Raw genomic sequence first — 17053 nt, 5'->3', positions numbered from 1 at the left:
TAATGAACATCACTTAATTTTTTTTTTAAGATTTGGTTTTTGATGTGGACCATTTTTAAAGTCTTTATTGAATTTGTTACAATATTGTTTCTGCTTAATGTTTCAGGTTTTTTTGGCCTGGGATCTTAGCTCCCCCACCAGGGATTGAACCCACACCCCCTGCATTGGAAGGCAAAGTCCTAACCACTGGACCACCAGGGAAATCCAAACATCACTTAATTTTAAAGATAAACTGAGGCACTAAAAAAAAATGTTTCCTGACATTATTACAAATGTAATTCTACTATCTGATGTGAAAATGATGTGCTTATTAAAATAATAAGCAAGTATTCTAAAAGGCTGGAGATTCAAGTTTTCAGAGAACAATAAAAAATATGGAATGGAAATCACTGATCAAAGATTTTCCTGTCTTGAGAACCTGAAAAAACATGTACATGCTATATACTCTAAATGAGAAGTGCTGTTGATGCTAAGAAACAGACTTAACATCTATCAAATAAAGGACTAAATCATATCAGAAGTATGAAAGGGCTGTATGGGATAGAAGTTCCAAGGTCAAAATGAGAATGAGGTCAAAGTAATACCTCTAATACCTAGCCAATTAAAGAGTTTTTTAAACAAATAAATAAACCCTATAAATTCAAATTCTGAGTATGTGTGTCTATTTTAACATGTGAGGCAAGTCCAATAATATTATGTAACTGTCTCAAAAATCATAGGTTTTCCTTCTGGAATTAGATCCCTTTGACCTTCTAGCCTCAGCTGGTAAAGTCTCAAACCTGGTTAAATCCAACTGTCTACCTACTCCATACATTCCCCTAAGCAGCTTAAATGTGGCTAAAGGTGAACCACAAAAGATGGTGACTCCTCTCAACTTCACATTTATGACTTCACACTACATTTTCCTTAGTTAATCTACTTTCAACCCTGTATCTCATCTTCACCTTCTGATATGCCTGGAATCCCTCAATTCAAAGCTTTCATAATTCATTTCTACCAGAAAACAACCCTCTAGTCTCCTGCAGGACAATGAGGAAAGTCACTTGACTACAAAAGATAAGGTAGAATACCTACAAAATTAAACCACTCGTAGCACAGACTTCCAAACAATCTCCGTTTTCAACACCCCACCTCAACTAAGCCTTTAGAGATCCCTAGAGCCTCCACAAGACTCTCTAAGGTTCTGTGGGGGGTACAGACTTCCTTCTCATCACGTCTCCCTCTGCAGGCAAGCACTTTACAGCTTCTTTGTTCTAAAACCTTTCTTTACTTTCTCCCTTTTTTATAGCTTATTTTTAAATTTTTTTAATTAAAAAAATTGTATACAATTTTTAAAGTTTACTTTCCATTTACAGTTATTACAAACTATCGGCTGTATTCCCTGCATTGTACAATACATCCTTGAGCCTACCTTACACCCAACAGTATGTACCTCCCACTCCCTGACCCCTATATTTCCCCTGTCTCTCTCCCCACTGGTAACCACAAGTTTGTTCTCTATATCTGGGAATCTGCTTCTTTTTCATTATATTTGCTAGTCTGCTGTATTTCTGAGATTCCACATATAAGTGATATCATATAATATCTGTATTTCTCTGTCTGACTTATTTCACTTAGCATAACACCCTCCAAGTCCATCCATGCTGCTGTAAATGGCAAAATTTCATTCTTTTTTATGGCTAAGTAGTATTCCATTGTATGTCTATACCACATCTTCTTTATGCATTCATCTATTGTTGGACACTTAGGTTGCTTCCATACCTTGGCAATTGTAAATAACACTGCTGTGAACATTGGGGAGCATGTATCTTTTCAAATTAGTGTTTTTGGTTTTTTCAGATATATAACTAGGAGAACTGCTGAGTCATACGGAAGTTTTATTTTTAGTTCTTTGAGAAATCTCCATGCTGTTTTCCACAGTGGCTGCACCAATTTACATTCCCACCAACAGTGTAGGAGGGTTCCTTTTTCTCCACACCCTCTCCAACACATATTATTTGTGTTCTTTTCAATGATAGTCATTCTGACAAGTGTGAGGTGATATCACATTATGGTCTTGATTTGCATTTCCCTGATGATTAGTGATGTTGAGAATCTTTTCATATGCCTGTTGGCCATCTGTATTTCCACTTTGGAAAATGTCTATTCAATTCTTCTGCCCATTTTTTAATCAGGTTGTTTGTTTTTCTGCTGTTGAGTTCTCTGAGCTGTTTATATTTCTCCCATTCAGTAGGCTGTCTTTTCGTTTTGTTGGTGGTTTCCCTTGCTGTGCCAAAGCTTTTAAGTTTAATTAGATCCCATTTGCTTACTTTTGTTTCCTTTACTTGAGGAGACATCCAAAAAAAATATTGCTGTGATTTATGTCCAAGAGTGTTCTGCCTATGTTTTCCTCTAGGAGTTATATAGTAACCAGTCTTGCATTTAGGTCTTTAATCGATTTTAAGTTTATTTTTGTATATGGTGTTAGTGAATGTTCTAATTTCATTATTTTACATGTAGCTGTCCAGTATTCCCAGCACCATTTATTGAAGAGACTGTCTTTTCCACTGTACATTCTTGCCTCCTTTGTCATAGATTAACTGACCATAACTGCATGGGTTTATTTCTGGGCTATCCATCTTGTTCCACTGATCTATAGGTCTGTTTTTGTGCCAGTGCCTACTGTTTCCATTACTGTAGCTTTGTAGTATATAGTCTGAAGTCAGGGAGACTGATTCCTCCAGCTTCATTCTTCTTTCTCAAGATTGTTTGACTACTCAGGTTCTTTTGTGTTTCCATACAAATTTTAAAATTATTTGTTCTACTTCTGTGAAAAATGCCGTTGGTATTTTGATAGGGATTGCACTGAACCTGTAGATTGCCTTGGGTGGTATGATCATTGTAACAATACTGATTCTTCCAATCCCAGAACACAATATATCTTTCCATCTGTTTATGATATCTTCAATTTCTTTCATCAGCACTGTAATAGTTTTTGGAGTACAGGTCTTTTGCCTCTCTTAGGGAGGTTTATTCCTAGGTATTTTATTCTCTTTGATGTGATGATAAATGGGATTGTTTCCTTAATTTTTCTTTCTGCTATTTCGCTGTTAGTGTATAGAAATGCAACAGATTTCTGTGTATTAATTTTGCATCCTGCAACTTTACTGAATTCATTCATCACCTCTAGTAGTTTTCTGGTGGTGCTTTTAGGATTTTCTATGTATAGTATCATGTCATCTGAAAACAGTGGCAGTTTTAAGTCTTTCTTTCCATTTTCTATTCCTTTTACTTCTTTTTCTTCTCTGATTGCTGTGGGTAGGACTTCCAAAACTATGTTGAATAAGAGTGGCGAGACTGGGCATCCTCATCTTGTTTCTGATCTTAGAAGAAATGCTTTCAGCTTTTCACCATTCAGTATAATGTTAGCTGTGGGTTTGTCATATATTGACTTTATTATGTTGAGATATGTTCCCTCTGTGCCTGTTTCTGGAGAGTTTTTATCACAAATGAATGTTGAATTTTATCAAAAGCTTTTTCTGTGTCTACTGAAATGATTATATGCTTTTTATTCTTCAATTTGTTAATGTGTTGTATTACACCGATTGATTTTCAGATATTAAAAAATCCTTGCATCACTGGGATAAATCCCACTTGATCATGGTGTATGATCCTTTTAATGTATTGTTGGATTTGGTCTGCCAGCATTTTGTTGAGGATTTTTGCATCTATGTTCATCATAGTGATATTGGCCTGTAATTTTCTTTTTTTCTTATATCTTTGTCTGATTTTGGTATCAGGGTGATGGTGGCCTCATAGAATGAGTTTGCAAGGGTTCCTTCCTCTGCAATTTTTTGGAATAGTTTCAGAAGGAGAGATGTCAATTCTTCTCTAAATGTTTGGTAGAATTCACCTGTGAAGCCATCTGGTTCTGGACTTTCATTTGTTGGGAGTTTTAAAATTACTGATCCAATTTCAGTACTGGCAATTGGTCTGTTCATATTTTCTATTTCTTCCTGGTTCAGTCTTGGGAGATTGTACCTTTCTAAGAATTTGCCCATTTCCTCTAGGTTGTCCACTTTATTGGCATATAGTTGTTCATAGTAGTCTCTTATGATCCTTTGTATTTCTGTGGTGTCGGTTGTAACTTCTCCTTTTTCATTTCTGATTCTACTGATTTGGGCCCTCTCCCCCTTTTTTTTCTTCCTGCGTCTGGCTAAAGGTTTATCAATTCTGTTTATCTTTTCAAAGAACCAGCTTTTAGTTTCATTGATCTTTTCTAGTGTTTTCTTAGTCTCTATTTCATTTATTTCTGTTCTGATCTTGATGATTTCTTTCATTCTACTAACTTCAGGTTCTGTTTATTCTTCTTTCCCTAGTTGCTTTAGGTGTAATGGTATGTCGTTTATTTGAGATTTTTTTCTTGTTTCCTGAGGTAAGCTTGTATAACTATAAACTTCCTTCTTAGAACTGCTTTTGTTGTGTCTCATAGGTTTTGGATCACTGTGTTTTCTTCTGTCCCTAGGTATTTTTTGATTTCCTCTTTGATTTCTTCAGTGATCCATTGGTTGTTTAGTAGCATATTGTTTAGCCGCCATGTGTTTGTGTTTTTTATGGTTTTTTTCTTGTAGTTGATTTCTAGTCTCAGAGCATTGTGGTCGGAAGAGGTGCTTGATATGATTTCAATTTTCTTAAATTGACCAAGGTTTATTTTATGGCCTAGCATGTGATCTATCCTGCAGAATGTTCCGTGTGCACTTGAAAAGAATATATATTCTGCTGCTTTCAGATGGAATCCTCTATACATATCAGTTAAGTCCATTTGGTCTAATGTGTCATTTTAAGGCCTGTGTTTGCCTACTGATTTTCTGTCTGGATGATCTGTCCACTGATGTAAGTGGGATGTTAAAGTTCCCCACTATTATTGTGTTACTGTCGATTTCCCCTTTTATGTCTGTTAATATTTGCCTTATATATTGAGGTGCTCCTATGTTGGGTACATATATATTTACTATTGTTATATCTTCTTCTTGGATTGATCCCTTGATCATTAATGAAGTGTTCTTCTTTGTCTCTTGTAATAGTCTTTATTTTAAAGTCTCTTTTGCCTGATATAAGTATTGCTACTCCAGCTTTCTTCTGATTTCCATTGGCATGGAACACCTTTTTCCATCCCCTCACTTTCAGTCTGTATGGGTCTCTTGATCTGAAAGGAGTCTTTTGTAGGCAGCATATATATGAGTCCTGTTTTTGTATCCATTCAGCCAGCCTATGTATTTTGGTTGGAGCATTTAGTCCATTTACATTTAAGGTAATTATCGATATGTATGTTCTTGTTGTCATTTTGTTGTTTTGGATTCGTTTTTGGATTTATTCACTTTCTTCTTCTCTTCTCTTGTGATTTGATAACTATCTTTAGTGTTATGTTTGAATTCCTTTTTCTTTTTTGTGTGTGTATCTATTATAGATTTTTGGTTTACAGTTACCATGAGGTTTTTGTATAGCGGTCTATATATACATGCTTGTTTTAAGTGGCTGATCTCTTAATTTCAAATGCACTGTAAAAACTGTGCATCTGTATTCTCCTCCCTTCACAATTACTGTTTTTGATATCATGGTTTACATCTAATTGATTTGTGTATACCTTAACTGCTTACTGAGGATATACATGATTTTACTACTTTTGTCTTTTAACCTCCCGACTAGCTTTGTGTGTGGATGATATACTACCTTTACTGTATGTTTGCCTTTGCTGGTAAGTTTTTTTCATTTTGTAATTTTCTTGTTTCTAATTATGTCCTTTTCTTTTTTGCCTAGAGAAGTTTCTTTAACATTTGTTGTAAAGCTGGTTTGGTGGTGCTGAACTCTTTTAGCTTTTGCTTGTCTGTAAAGCCTTTGATCTCTCTGGGTAGAGTATTATTGATTTTAAGCTTTTCCCTTTCATCAATTTGAATATATTGTGCCACTCTCCTCTGGCCTACAGAGTTTCTGCTGAAACTGATAGCCTTATTGGGAGTTCCCTCGTATGTTATTTGTTGCTTTTCTCTTGCTGCTTTTAATATTCTCTCTTTATCTTTGTCATTTTAATTACAACGTGTCTTGGTGTGTTCCTCTTTGGGTTCATCCTGTATGGGACCCTGTGCTTCTTGGACTTGGGTGACTGTTTCCTTTCCCAGGTTAGGGAAGTTTTCAGCTACTATGTTTTCAGATATGTTCTCAGGCCCTTTCTCTCTCTCTTCTCCTTCTGGGACCCCTATAATGCAAATATTAGTGCACTGACTTTTGGCATTATGGAATTGCTTTTTTGGAAGGAACAAAAGAAATTCAGTAAATGGATAGATATACAACATAAAATACAGTATAAAATGCCTTAAATACAGTTCAAGATACACAGAAAAAAAAGAACTCCTTCAATATTCTGCTCAATGTCACCTCCCAATGTGAAATTAACAACTAATCACTATGTTCTCTATGTTCTCACAGTACATTTATATCAACAACACTTTTCGCATTACATGGTAGCGTCTCCCTTTATAAATCTGTTGCACGCCGCTAAATAATAAACCACGCAAGGCAGGAAACCCTTTTTATTCATCCCTTTATCCCAATACCTCAGCACAGTGTTTGTCGTATAGTAGGTATTAAAAATATGTGGAATGATTTCATCAAGTATAGCATATAACACACTCCCATGGCAAGGATTCCAAATAAATAGCTTCTAATTTTATCCCCCTCCTTTTATTTCTACTACATCTGCCTTAGTTTAGGGCCTCATTAGTTATCTCCCAGATTGGTTCAATATAGTTTCCAAACTAATGTCCCTGTCTCCTTTGGTCTAGAAAATATATCCTTTCGTAGGCTTACCAAAATAGCTTTCTAAAAGAAAATCAAATCACGTTATTCTTCTGCTTAAAAATCCTTAAATAGCTCCCCATCTCACCTATTTAATGGACATATCTCTGGAGGTCACAATAATGGGTCGTCATTTGCTACTACATATACTACCCAGCTGATTGTGCTTGCCTAGCTAACTAAATGGATCCCCTTCCTCCTTTCCCCCAAGAATGAAGTGCAGTTTTTTAGCATGGCATAGAGAGCCCTTCAGAACTTGTTTTCCAACTTGTTCTCCCACTACTTTCCAAAGCTCCAATCATACTAAACTAATAATATTTCTTGTGAGATGCTCTGCCATGCTTCTCTATCATTGCGTGTTCTGTACCTATGTTGAACCACTTTTTATTTGCCTAACTTGCGTTAGCAAGGTTCAACTCATTCTCAGCTCAACCTCGAAGCCTTCCTCAATTCTCTACAGACTGTTTTAAAAGAGTCACCTTATGTTCCTGTCATGCATCTCTCTACTAATGGCAGCAGAGACCAAATGAATTTACATTATGGGTAATCCTGTTTGTCTTCCCCATTGGACCGTGAGTTCACTGAGATCAGGGCTATGTCTTCATGCTCTTTAAGCCAGGGTATAGCACATAGTGTTCAACAAATGTCTCATGAAGAAGTAAATTGAATGAAACTAATAAAGTTCATACTTAAGTAATCAACCTCATGATGAAGATTTCTTCTTCCCTGAGAAATAAATATTTGTGAACGTGTGTGTGTTGTAGGAGAGAAGGACAGTAAGCAAATACAAGAGAGAAACAAAAAACAGAAATTTTCTAGTAGGAGAGAGAACAAGTGACAAGGATTTAAATAATTGGGAAATGTTATCATTATTATTCAAACACAGGCCCTTTAACATAATAATTACCCTTCTGGAGATTTATCTTAAGGAAATAATTAGACAAATACAAAAGATGTAAAATAAGTTAACTGTTAGATTGATGTTTAAAACAGTTAATAGTGAGAAAAATCTAAATGTCAAACGGAAGTATCAGTTTACAAAATGGTACAAATGTAAGACTCCATATTTGGGGAAAGACTTAAAAGTCTTTAAAAATATATACACTAAAATATAATAGAGAGTCTCAATAGTGTTTGGGTGGTTTACATTTTAGTCAAGCTTATCTATAGTACTAATTTTTCTTAGGATGAATGTATATTATTTGTTAATAAAAGAAAGGAGTATTGAGCATCCATGAATTTCAATTAATAAAAACCCAAGCTACTTAAATTTTTACTTTCAAATATGAAAACTGAAAAAGGAAGGAAATAGGAAAGACAAGTATTTTAAAAGATTATCTCCCTGGGGTGTACAAAGACGGTTAAAATTTTAATTATAATATGGGGAAAGTGAAAGAAGAATCATCTAAAATTAAGAAACCAAGATATTCTTAAAAAATAAACCTATAAGGAAAAATGACAAGAATAAAGATATTTAAAATATAAAATACAAGCAATTTATAGGAATCTCTGATGTGGGTTTGTTTACAACAGAAGAGATTTATTAAGGTAAAAATTTCCAAAATCCTGGCCACAGGTTTAAAAAAAGAAAAAGAATAAACTAGAAAATATTCTCAGTTAAATAATGTTTCCGGTCTTATCTCTAATTAATACTATTCACCAAAGAACAAATTCAGTATCTGCTTAGTAAGCAAACTTCTTAATAGCATTTCCACCAAGAAGTGTGACAAAGAGTTAAACTCAATATATACAAAATTGCTTCAAAATCCCAAAGTCTTCTTTCTTGGTTTTCTATCCTAGTCTGGGCAGGGATCTCAAGGTAGGTGAGGCAGATTATATTTCCAAAGATGAGGAATTCCCTGGTGGTCCAGTGGTTAAGACTCCACGCTTTCACTGCCAAGGGCCTGTGTTCGATCCCTGATCAGGGAACTAAGATCCCGCAAGCCATGTAGCACAGCCAAACAAACAAACAAAAAACCCCAAAATGTCTGCTGCAGTACCTCCCATCCCACATGATCTTTTTACAAGAGTGGTAAACTCTATGTCCCCTTCCTCTAAAGCTGGGCAAAACTTCAGGACTACTTCAACTAATAGAGAAAAACAGGAGGGACACAACTTCTAAAACTAGGTCATAAAAGGTAATAGAGTTTCTGCCTGTTTCTCTTGGGACACTCACTCTTTGAATCCAGTTATCATGCCAGAGAGACCACAGGGAAAGGCTACATGTAGGTGATTTGGCCCATGAACCTTCACATATGTGAATGAGCAAACCTCAAGATGACCCTAGCCTCAGCCACTGTGTGCCTACAACTTCATGAAGACCCTAAGAGAGAACCTCTTAGCTAGTCCAGTCAACCTCTAGAACCACAAGACAGAATTAAATTGTTGTTGTAAGCCACTATGTTTTGGTGTAAATTATTACATAACAATAGATACATGCAACAGTAGGTTAGTAATTTGATACTCTTCAACCCGATCTTATATAAATAGTCTAGAAAAAAGGGTAAGAACCAGAAGACGAACAGGCAAAAAAGAAGACCCCTGATGGCAGCTTCTCCTCTACTGAATTATTTAGCTCCAGTTCCAAATTTACATATCCTACTCAATAAAACAGCCTTTGGGCTTCTTCGAGTACAGTTTAGGAAACATCTCATTATTCAAACAAGAAGCTAGATGAGGGAGGGGGTCTTACCTCCTCTAGAAGCTTACCAAAGTTTTCCCCCCAACATACAGTATTCTACTAATAAGAAAAGAGTTCCGGTAAATGCATTTTTTCATCTCATTAACTTCCCAGTGCCAATTTAGTACTCCTTATGGATTGGCACCCTGGGAATTCATCTATCTAGCCAGTTCCTTAACTAGTCTATGTATCGTAATCCACCTGGCTCACCAATCCTAAAACTTAAGCATCATTCTAGATACTTCCTCTCCTTCTCCCCCACCTCTACATTCACTCTAACACCAAGTATTGCCAATCTTGCCTTTTAAATCTCTCATATCCATCCACTACTCTACATTCCCAGGCCATATGCCACACCACTGACATCTTTCTGTTGCCCAGATTTTTGTAAGAAAACTAACTGGTCTCCCTGCCCCCCATTTTGTGTCCATCTAGCCTATTCTCTACACAACTAAAAAACACAAATCTGATTATATTATTTTCATACTTAACACCATTCAATGGTATCCTATTGCCCTTAGGATAAAGTCCATACTTCTATAACACAGCTTTGTTGATTTGGTTTCTGCTTACCTCTCTAGTATGAAACCTTCTCTTTATTCTCAAATTCTTGCTCTATGCACTGATCACCCTGATCAACTAAACTTTCAATTCTCAATATTGCTCATCTCCATTCCTCAAAACAGCCCTTCATGCTGATAGACACTACAATATGGATGAACCTTGAAAACATTATGCTAAGTGAAAGAAGCCAGTCACAAAAGACCACATATTGTATGGTTCTGTTTATATGAAACATCCAGAATAGGCAAATCCTTAGAGACAGAAAGTAGATTAGTGGTTGCCAAGGGCCAGGGAGAGGAGGGAATAGGGAGTGAGTGCTCATGGATATGGTGTTTCTTTCTGGGGTGATGAAAATGTTCTGGAATTAGGCAGTGGTGATGGTTGCACAACTCTGTGAATATACTTGAATACCACTGAATATGTACTTTAAAAGAGACAATTTTATGATATGTGAATTATATCTCAATAAAACTACTGGGAAAAAAACAGGCCTTCACACATTATTATTTAGGCCTGGAATATTCTGCCCCCACCACTATTACTCGACTAATTCTTGCTTACCCTCCTTATCCTACCCTATATATCACATCTTCCTTAAAGCCCTTCTATTCTAGGTCTAGGACAGGTGCTCCTTCTTTCCATATATCATTCATTTCCTCTATCACAGCACTTACCAGCTGAATTATGATTTTTTTTTAACTGTTTGTCTCCTCTTTCCAGGCTCATACTGATGTTTTCCAGAAAAGAGACTACTTCTGACTTATTGATCACTATATCCTGTGTGTGTGTGTGTATGGCACAATGCTTGGCACAGAGTAAGTGCTCACTAACCACTTGTGATCCAAAGTAAAATCACTAAAAGACTAACTTTCAAAGTACTTCCACCTGCAAAATTTTTCCATAGGAAGGATCCCAAGAGTTGTGTTGAGACTGCTAAGGCTCTAATATACTTACTATTTCAAAGTTTATTAATGCCAACATAAAATTATTAGTTTGCATACTGAAGTTCAAACTTAAACTATGTTTTACCAGGTCTTTCTATCCTAATCACAACTTCAAACAGCTTCTATTAGTTTGATGACTCACCTTTAAAGAAAAAAAAAAAGGTGTGATTCAAGGGTATCTGTAAATACAATGGAATATCTAGAAAAACTGGGATTAGACTTTCAAATCAACAATTACCAATATGTAACAGACTTGCTTCTCTGATGTTTAATCCAAATGAACATTTTTACGAGCATCAGTGGAGTCTGGTGAAAGAACACTAGTGCAGGACTCCGGCAAATCCAAGTTTGAATTCATGCTCTAGCATTTAACAGCTGTTGCTGCTTTGAGGAGTTTAATTAAATAAACCTTTCTGAGTCTCAGTTTCTTTATACTTTGTATGAACACTATACTTCCCAGGATAGTTTTAATAATGAAGAATGTATTTATATAAAGTGCCTTCCTTAGGTCTCATATTTAAGTGTTTAATAAGTGGTAGCCATTACTATTCATCATCAAAAAGCAATTTGTGTGAAAGAATTACAAAAGAAAAGCAGAATGTGATTTGAACCATAAAGCCAACCAGGGGACTGGTTTGTTTATACAATTAATAATCCATCAGGGCCACTGGTCTTAAGTAATCAATTCAAGTTTGAACAATGAAATGAAACACAGGAACAAAAAAGTAACCTGACTCTTCAACTTTCTGAAGAGGCTAAATATATCTGATCCTATAAAAACATGCTTTGAATACAAACAACCTCACTCACAGTGGCAGAAAAAAGAAATGAGATAATCTTTGAAAAGAGCGTTATTCCTGCAGATCAAGACCAAAGTACATTAAGAAACCAAGATGTGGGAAGCTGACATTATTGCTACACCACATTCACAGAGGGTTTCAATTTCCAGGATATCAATCTGGCATCTTTCACAAACACTGAATTCTCAGTCAAGAGCTATTAGTACCAGGTAGTTGCTTTCTCCTAGTACACACTGAAGAAAAGCAGAGTTGAACAAATATTAGGAAAAATGATAACAGATGTATCAAATATATGTATGCACTGAAACCTTTAGAACAGCAACTGATCTGAGATTGGCACTAAAGCAAGTAACATGCGTAATTTTCAAGTCTAGAGTAATAAGACTCAAGACATAAAAACAAATTTGTGTATATATGGAATACTATTCAGATATACAACATCCCTAAAGTAGCAAATAGATTGTTTGTCCATGACTGGAACCACTAATTAACACTATATCAGCCCAAGTCCTTATCTTTCATTTTTAGCTAGTAGATATCTATTGGATTATCTTTGCCAACAGAATTCTAGGATTGCCTGCCTCTTGCTCCATACACACACATAAATTTTTACTGCAAAACAAAACCATACTCTGGGGAACCAATCAACTTAACCAGTTTATTACCTAGTATCCTTGTAACACTCCCCTTTTCCTTAAGTAAGCTCCAACTGGTTGCTTTAACTTGCAACAATAATCTTAACAAACATATCCCAACAGAACGATATAAATTGAGACTAATGACATCAAAATCAGAGTTTCAACCTTAATCGCATACCTAAAATTTCAAAGATCAGACACTAGCTCAGATATTCTATGATCTACAGTAGATAATAAACAAGAGATAAATTCATTGGGGGGAGGGTCTTATTTTTCAGATCACTTTAGGTAGCAGATTGCTTGGGAGATATAATTTGTACAGCACAAATTGTATGTACCAAAAGTAATAGCAAGAGTTTGTGTAAAGCAGGGTTATGACTCACCATTAATCTAGTCACTACAAGTGATATATTGGTACAAACTACCAACTAATGAAAAACTAGCCAAAAATAAAATTGTGTACCTTAACACCTACAGTAAAAATAGATACTGTGCTTGCTCCTGTCTTGACAAATTGGGGAGGTGGGGGGGGGGCATTTAGAGCACTGCGTCTTACTTTTAACAATGTCAAGTTTAAGAAGAGCAAAACCTGAATTGTATCAGCCAAAGCTTGGGGTAACTGAGTTGAATGAAACAAGTCCATGCTCAAACTACTTGTACTATGAACACTACAATGTTATTTATTAATAACAATCCAAAGAAAATCTCTAACTATAGGTGCTCTCACAGTTCTATCTTTGGCTCCCTTTTCTTCTAAAGTCTACAACTACCATCTCCATGTGAATGACTCTCAGATTTCTCTAACCCTCACCTCTCACTCAAATTCCAGGGCCACAGCTTAACCTACCTGATATACAATACTTCTCCATTTGGATATTCCACTATACCTCGAATTTGAGACAGTTAACCCTTCACACTCGAGAGGACTATTTTCTGTTGGTTTTTTTTTTTTTTGGCCACGCTGTGTGGCATGCAGGATCTTAGTTCCCCGACCAGGGAGCAAACCTGTGTCCCCTGCATTGGGAGCACAGAGTCTTGACCACTGGACCTCCAGGGAATCCCAAGAGGACTATTTTCTCAAAAGAGTTGTCTACTCTCAATGTCTCCCCTTCACCTCCCATGCATGCCCCACTCTTTTCTGGCTTCTTTCCCCATCTTAGCAACATTCAGTTATAGTAGATCACATCCTCCTTCTTTATGAAACTATTCTTCCATGACTTACTTAAGTGACACTAAAATTTCTGATTTTCTCCTACTTCTTTGACTTATCCCTCTCACTTTCATCCCTGACTCCTTCGCCCTTACCTGATCTTTTTTTTTTTTTAATTTATTTTGGCTGCTCTGGATCTTCATTGCGGCTCATGGGCTCTCTAGTTGCGGCGCACAGGCTCTAGAGCTCGAGGGCTCAGTAGTTGCAGCGTGTGGGCTTAGTTGTGCGGTATGTGGGATCTTAGTTCCCCAACCTGGGATCAAACCCGGGCCCCCTGCATTGGGAGCATGGAGGCTTAACCACTGGACCACCAGGGAAGTCCCTAGCCAATCTTAAATGTTGAAATTCCTCAAAGTTCTGTACTCAGTTCTCTTCTTTCTTGATTTATATTCTTTTCCAAGGGAATTCTATCTACTACCATTGCCTCAAACACTACCTGTTAACAAGTCCTAATTTCCTTTTCTCTACTTCAGACCTCTTTTCTGGGTTCTAAACCTATATATATATATACACAAGTGCCTATTTAATGTCTCTGGGTCTCAAAGACATCTCAAATTCAATATGTACATCTACTCTCATAATAATCAATTCCATTTCTTCTCTGTTCCCTATATCATTAACTATCCAGACGCTCATTATATAGTCATTCTCTATCCCTCCCTCTCCATAACGGTCATCATCAACATTCAGTCATGTCCTAAAATTGATAAAAATCCATTTTCTCTGTCTACAACCACGACTTTGGTCCAAGCCACTATTATACCATATCTGGATTACAGAAATAATCTCTTCAATGATCTCCTCATAGTACTTTTGTCATCTCCTCCAGTCCATTTTCACTCAGCAGTTAAAGTAACCTTTAAAAAGAACTAATTAGGGGTCAACAAAGAAATCAAAAGAGAACTTTAAACATACTTTAAGACAAATGAAAATGGCAATAAAACATATCAAAATTTATGGGATGCAGCAAAAACAGTTCTAAGAGGGAAGCTCATAGCAATAAACGCCTACCTCAAGAAATAAGAAAAATCTCAAATAAACAACCTAACTTTACACCTAAAGGAACTAGAAAACGAGGAACAGACATAGCCCATAGTTAGTAAAGGGAAGGAAATAACAAAGATCAGAGTGAAAATAAGTGAAATAGACACTAAAAGACAATAGAAAAGATCAATGAAACTAAAGCCTGGTCTTTGAAAAGATAAACAGAATTGACAAACCTTAAGCCGCACTCACCAAGAAAAAAAGAAGACTCAAATAAATAGAATCAGAAATGAAAGAGGAGACATTACAACATACCACAGAAATAGAAAGGATCAAAAGAGTCTACTATAAACAATTATACACCAACAAATCAGACAACCTAGAAAAAATGGACGAATTCCTAGAAACATACAACCTTACAAGACTAAATCATGAAGAAATAGAAAATCCAAATGGACTGATTACTAGTAAGAAGATTAAATCAGTAATGAAAAACCTCCAAACAAAAGTCCAGTGTCAGCCACATTTAAAGAAGAATTAATACCAATCCTTCTCAAACTCTGAAAAAATAGAAGAGGGAACATTTCCAAATGCATTTTATGAGACCAGCATTACCCTGATACCAAAACCAGACCACACACCAGAAGAAAAGAAAATTATAGACCAACATCCCTGATAAACACAAATGCAAAAATCCTCAACAAAATATTAGCAAACCAAATTCAACAATACATTAAAACGATCATACACTATGACTAAGTTGGATTTATTCCAGGGATGCAAGGATGATTCAACAACTGCAAATCAATGTGATATATACCATGTTAGCAAAACAAAGGATAAAAATCATATGATCATCTCAATAGATGCAGAAAAGTATCTGACAAAATTCAACACCCATTCATAATAAAAATTCTCAGAAAAGTGGGTATAGAGGGAAAGTATCTCAACATAATAAAGGCCACACATAACAAGTACATAGCTAATATCGTACTCAATGCTGAAAAACTGAAAGCTTTTCCTTTAAGATCAGGAACAAGACGAAGATGTCCACTCTCACCACTTTTATTCAACACAGTATTGGAAAGCCTAGCCAGAGCAATCAGGCAATAAAAAGTAATGAAAGGCATCCAAATTGGAAAGGAAGAAGTAAAACTGTCACTATTTGCAGATGGCATGACATTATATATAGGAAACCCTAAAGACTTCACCAAAAACTGTACTGCATATTTGAAAGTTGTTAAGACAGCAGATCTTAAAAGTCCTTAATCAACACGAAAAAATTTTTTCTAACTATACATGGTGATGGATGTTAACTAGACTAATGGTGGTGATCATTCGACACTAGTATATACAAATATCAAATAATTATGCTGTATACCTGAAACTAATAGAATGTTATATGTCAATAATACCTCAATTTAAAAAATTTAATCAAGTGATCCTTCAACTTGAAACTCTTCAATTGCTTTGCACTTAAAATAATATCAAAACTCCTTACTCTGACCTTGTAAGGTCCTGCAAAATTTAACCCCTGCCTAACTCTCCAGCTTATTCTTTTGCCACTTTCCCTTCCATTTACTTCTCTCCATCCACAATGACATCTTCCCATTCCTCAAGAGTATCATGTTCTTTCCACCTCTGATTCTTTCTCGATGCTGTCCCCTCTCCTTGCATTGTTGTTTCCCACTCATTTCTTATGACTCTCTCCTCCTGGCTAATACATACTCACTCAACCTTCAGGGGACTGAACTGAATTAAACTGATTAAATCTCAATTCCACAAAGAAGACCTCCTTTGACCTCTCAGACTAGGCTTCCTGCATAGTTCTCTTATAACCCTATAATTATTTTTGTAACATTGTGAAACATCAGCTATATGAGGATAGGTTCCATGACTATTTTGTTCACCAAAGAATTGACAGCATTTAACATAGCACATAGCAGGCTGTAAATAAATATTTGTTCTATGAATATATGCTGCGATTTTGTCAATTGACAAATTAATAAATATAACTACAACATTTAACTTCTCCTCGTAAATGCTGTACAATTATTAGTCAATCTTCCCAGGCTTCATTGATGTTTATGATGACCTTCAATTTACCCATTAATAACTTTCTGATTTTTACTCTCTTGATTTCTCTAGCATTTCCATCAAGACTCCTTAAAAGAACTACTGTAAATTTTGCACTTCAACATCTAGCACACTCAAAATATGGTGGTAGAACACTCACAGGCTGAGAGCTTTTGCAACATGGTGTATGGTAAGGTTCAGTGGCCAACAGTGTGTAGTGCTATCCGCCAAGCTAGAGCTCAATGACTGAGAGTGTATGTGAGCATCTAGAATGCAGACAAATACAAGAATATACTGAAATAGATTGTTTCATATATCCTTGAATG

The 17053-nt window shown here is 35.9% G+C and overlaps 1 protein-coding gene across 2 annotated transcripts in view; it reads right to left on the bottom strand.

Annotated features, from left to right (window-relative positions):
* ZFYVE9 (zinc finger FYVE-type containing 9) overlaps window positions 1–17053 on the bottom strand; it is a 186317-nt gene that overhangs the window by 136934 nt on the left and 32330 nt on the right. The gene's annotated exons all lie outside the window — the stretch shown is intronic.

This window comes from Eschrichtius robustus, chromosome 3 (assembly GCF_028021215.1).
Source record: "Eschrichtius robustus isolate mEscRob2 chromosome 3, mEscRob2.pri, whole genome shotgun sequence".
Lineage (NCBI taxonomy): Eukaryota > Metazoa > Chordata > Mammalia > Artiodactyla > Eschrichtiidae > Eschrichtius > Eschrichtius robustus.
This window is presented reverse-complemented; position numbering and strand designations above follow the sequence as displayed.